Genomic DNA, 5711 nt, shown 5'->3' with positions numbered 1-5711 from the left:
AGATGAAATGCAGCTGGTGTTATAGACATGCCTCTTAAAGGGCCTGTGCACAGATTTACTCACTAACAAACTCACTCACTCTGAGCTCTGGCACGGCGGCAGCTACTCAAAAAGCACCAAAGACATACGAGAAGAAACTGAATTGTCTGTCTTCAGGACAAAGGCTAGAGGGGCAGCTTTCCCCTAGACAGAAGTGCTGATAGAATCCATTGTCTCTTTGTTGAGCCCTTCCCCATCCCAGTGAGTGTGGATGCAGGCAGCCACTGTATCTGAGTCTCCATCAACCTGGCTAACACTAATCAGCCTGCCCTGGAGACTCCTTGAGGCTCCGCCCCACCCAAATAATGGGCTCACCCAAACCACTTCCTGTGGCTTTTCTATACAAATGGCCTGTTTTGGCTCATGATGTGGACTTCTCTAAAATCTCTCAAAGGTTCAAAAAACTTAAACAAGCAGCATCTATACGGCTTCTGTGTGCCTTGTACCTCTTGCTGAGTAGCCCCAAGCCTTACACTAATGGCAGCCAGCCTCGGATAGTGGGCCTCCAAGCTCAGCGTGGCAGTCATCTGCAAATTGCTTGGTAGCTCATACCATGTGGCTCTGACAGGGAACAACCTACAGCTGAACTTGTCCAGTGGCAAGGCTCCTCTTAGAAGGGCAAGATGTAGCATGCCCAGGGGCCAGCTTTAGACTGAACGAGAGTAGTATCTGGGACCACATCTGAGAATTACACATGCAAAGGGCAGACTGGGCAGGCACCAGAGCCCTGCTAAGGCAATCCTGCTCCATGAGATCAGACTCTGCACAAGAGCTCCTCCACTATAGTCACCAGCCAGTCCTCGCAACCAATAAGCCCGAGGGTCAATCCCTCCCATTGACATGCAAATAGCAACCAAAGCTCAATTGCAGCAGGAGGTCACACACAACTCATACAAGAGATGTACTTGGAGCACATGGCTCAGGTGGCCAAGGAGACCACGGCACGGGGCCTCACAAAACACCTGCTGCATAAGGCCACTCTACTAAGGCCTGGAGACATAGCAGCCCTACCTATTACATAGAGACAAACACAGAAAGGCAGCAAAAAAAGATAGCCCAAGAAACATGTCCCACGTGAAAGAACAGAACAAAGCTCCAGAAAAAGAACTAAACAAAGTGGAATCATAAGCAGAGCTCAAAACACTGGCTATAAGGATGCTCAATGAACTTAAGAAAAGAGTAGATGAACTCAGTAAGAATTTAGCAAAGATACCGAAAACATAAAAATAGAGATAGAACACATTTTTAAAAAGTCAGAAATGAGAATACAATAATCAAAATGAAAAAATACTTTATGTGGAATTAACAGTAGATTAAATAAGCAGAGGATAGAATTAGAAATTCTGAAGATAAGGTAGCAGAAAACACCCAATTAGAGCAACAAGAAACAAGAATCCAAAAAATAAGAATAGTTTAAGGGGCCTCTGGGACAACATCGAGCTCACCAATATTCACATCACAGGGGTGCCAGAAAGAGGAGAGAAAGAAAGGAATTGAAATCCTATTTAAAGAAATAATGATGGAAAACTTCCCTAAATTGGTGAGGGAAATATACATGCAACCCCAGGAAACTAAGATAGTCCCAAGCAAGATGAACCCAAAGAGGCCCGTGCCAAGACACATCATAATTAAAATGCCAAAGGTTAAAGACGAAGAGAGAATCTTGAAGGCAACACGAGGAAAGCAGCTAGTTATCTACAAGGGAGCACCCATACGACTGCCAGTTGATGTCTCCACAGAAACTTTGCAGGCCAGAAGGGATTCATATGAAATATTCAAAGTGATGAAAATCCAGGACCTACAACCAAGATTACTTTATCCAGCAAAGCTATCACTTGGTATCAAAGAATACTAAGATAAAAATACAGATAATACAGATAGATATAGAGCTTTCCAGACAAGAAAAAGCTAAAGGAGTTCATCGTCACCAAACCAGTACTACAAGAAAGGCTAGAGGGACTTTAAGAAAACGAAGGAAAAAAAAAAAAGATCAAAACTATAAATAATAAAAGGGCAATAACTACATATCTATAAATAATTATTTTAAGTACAAATGTGTTAAATGATCCAGTCAGAGATAGAGTGGCTGAATGGAGAAGAAAAGAAGACTTACATATGCTGTCTACAAGAGAGTCAATTCAGAAAGAAAGACAGACACAGACTGAAAGTACAAGGATAGAAAAAGATATTTCGTGAAAACAGAAACAAGAATAAAAAACAAACAAACAAAAGCTACAGTAGCAATACTTATATTAGACAAAATAGATTTTAAAACTAAATCTATAACAAGAGACCAAAAAAAACGAGTAATCTCACTTCTGGGTATTTATACAAGGAAATCTCAAACAGTACGTCGAAGGGATATGTGAATTCATATGTTCATTGCAGCATTAATTACAATAACCAAGATATGGATGCGTTCAATGGATGAAAGGATAAAAAAGAGGTGAAATATAAATATATACATACATATATATATATATATATATATATATATATTATGGAATATTACTTGGCCATAAAAAAAAAAGAATGAAATCTTGCCATCTGCAACCTGGAGAGTATTTTGCTGAGTGGAGTAAGTCAGATAGAGAAAGATAAATGCCATATGATTTAACTTACATGTGGAATCTAAAGAAAAAAATAAGCAAACAAAACAAAAACAAACTCATAGAATATTTTGATAGTTGCCAGATCAGAGGCGGGTGGAGGGGGAGGGTGAAAAAGGAGAAGAGATTTTACAAAATAGTCATGGGGATGTAAAGTATAACATAAGGAATATAGTCAATAATATTGTAATAACTGTGTATGGTGTCAGATCGGTACTAGATATATTGAGGGGATCGCTTTGTAAGTTACATTAATGTCTAATCATCATGTTGTACACCTGAAACTAATATAATATTGCATGTCAACTGTAATTTAAAAATAAAGTTATTAAAATAGAAAAAATAAAGACTTGTTTGGAGATGTCCCATGTGCACTTAAAGAATGTGTATTTTGTTATTTTGGATGAATTTTCTGTATGTATCATTAATGTATTATTCCGTGTGTATTATTTTTAATGTATTATTTAAGGCCAATGTTTCCTTATTGCTTTTCTGTATGGGTGATCTATTCATTGATGAAAGCGGGTTATTAAACTCCTATACTATTATTGTATTGTTTATTTCTCCCCTTAGGTTTGTTAATATTTGCCTTATATATTTAGGTGCTTATATATTGGATGCAGTTATTTATAAATTTTATACCCTCTTGCTGAAAACCCCTTTGATTTTGTAATATCTTATCAGATGAAATATGTCGGAGATTAAGTATAGCTATTCCAGCTTTCTTTTGGTTTTCATATACATGGGATATCTTTTTCCATCCCTTCACTTTCAGTCTGTGTGTGTCCTGACATATGAAGTGAGTTTCTTGTAGGCAATAGATAGATGGGTCTTATATTTTTTATATACATTCAGCCATTCTATCTCTATGTCTTTTGATTGGAGAATTTAATCCATTTACACTTAAAGTAATTATTGATAGGTATGTACTTATTACAACTTTGCTAATTGTTTTCTGTCTGTTTTGTAGTTTTTCTCTGTTCCCCCCGCTCCCTTATTTTTTCTTTGGTATTTTCCTTTGTGGTTTCCTGAGTTTCTTTAGTGTATGCTTGGATTCTTTTATTCTTATCTTTTGCGTATCTAATATAGGTGTTTTGCTTTGTGGTTACCATGCAGAATGTGTCTTTTATCCAAAATGGAATGACAATAGAAATCAAAAATAAAGAAAATAAGAAAATCTCCAGACACTTAGAAAGTAAACAACACACTTCTAAAGAGGATTTTCAAAAGAAATACTGGAATACATTAAAGTACAAAAATGAAAATGTAGCATATCAAACTTTGTGGAACACAGGTAAAACCATTAATGAGAGCAAAGTTTATTTCATTAAATGTACATATTAGGAAATACACACATATTGTACCAATGTTGATTTCCTTGTTTTGTTAGTGAACCGATATTACATAAGATCTAACCAAGTGAGTGAGGAATGCTTGAGACCTCTTCATGTTACATTTGCAACTTCCTGTCAATCTATAATTATTTTGAAACACTAAGACAAAAAATAATCAGTAAGATGTAATTTTTTGAGAAAGCTCAATTTTTCAAGACTATGACTTTGAAGCAGTCATTTTATCATTTTTAAAGTAATTTTTACAGTTGATATACAATACATTAGTTTCAGGTGTACAGCATAACGATTAGACATTTACGTAATTTACAAAGCGATCACTCCAATAAATCTAATATCCATCTGACATCATACATAGTTATTCCAATATTATTGACTATATTCTTTATGCTATACTTTATGCCCCCTTGACTATTTTATAATTACCAATTTGTACTTCTTAATCCCTTTCTCTTTTTCATTCATCTATCCAATAAGAAAAGCATAAATGTTATTAGGGGACTATATCTTAGAGAAAAATTTAATGTGACTTTTGACACACTGCATTAGAAACTTTACTCTTTGCTGAATGACATTTGCTGACTTTTGGGATAGGTTAACCTCAGGTGGATAAATGTAGTAATCAATAAGTAACATTAGGACAGAAAGGCTGTCCCTTAAGATATATCACATTTAAGCTATTTTGTAGAGCTCTGGTGTCAAAATAAGTAACAAGTCCAATGCTCCTGATGTCTAACGAGGCTTATAACAGGTTTACATGGTAAATGGTGGCAAACCGATTAAATAATGAAAAAAAAAGTTACAGAGATGGGAGAGAATTTAGAAACTTCAAGGTGACACATTTTCTGAGAGACTCTGAAGTTTGGTGACATTTCCAAGTTTGCCCATGCCTGGAAATCAGGCTAAGCCCACATTACTTAGCCCCTGAACTTAGCCCCTGAGAGTTACCCTCTGTTGCCTTCTTCCACATGTTTCTCTCTCTCCTTACAAGTTGCCTTGCTCATAGCACTGTGAAGTTTTAGTCAGACTTCAGGGCATTTAGAACCCATCTTGAACCAACAGCATCTTTCCTAGACATGAGGGCAGGCTGGGCTCATCTCTGAAGAATCAGTCCTCAATGAGCTCTTCTGCAGCTTAAAATATTATAGAAAGATGAAAAAATATTTTAGAAATTAACTAATTGGAGCTATCCCAATCATATATTTTTTATCATCAACTTTTGTAATTCAAGTCTTTTATAAGCCCAATTATTCTAAGATACATTTTTATAAAGAAAGGAGAGGGTTCCCCCCTACTTTAATTATGCTTTTCAGTCATTATAGTTTCATTTTATAAAATATGTAACTCCAAAAACACTCACATATTGACATTTATGTTTGGAAAGATTTACTTTAAAAATGCTGTTTTAGCACATTCTCCCTATCAAAGTCCCTATAATACCTCCTACAGTAAGAGGGAAATGTAACTGTTATCTCTACGTAAAATCAAACACAATACTGATCAAGTGTTAGGCACTTAATTAACCCTGAGAACACTAAGACTGCGCTTGGGTTCGGGATGAGCCCCGTGGGGCAGGATTTCTGACTGGGTCCTTGGCCTCTGAGTACCATTTCCTTCATCTATTCCATCAGGGAGTTGGTCCAGAGCCCTTTCAGCTTCTACACGCTATGATTCTGTTATAGTAGACCAATTTAAAAACAACAACAACAAC

This window comes from Rousettus aegyptiacus, unplaced genomic scaffold (genome assembly GCF_014176215.1).
Source record: "Rousettus aegyptiacus isolate mRouAeg1 unplaced genomic scaffold, mRouAeg1.p scaffold_m13_p_3, whole genome shotgun sequence".
In the NCBI taxonomy this organism is placed as follows: Eukaryota; Metazoa; Chordata; class Mammalia; order Chiroptera; family Pteropodidae; genus Rousettus; species Rousettus aegyptiacus.
Note: the sequence above shows the minus strand (reverse complement) of the source record.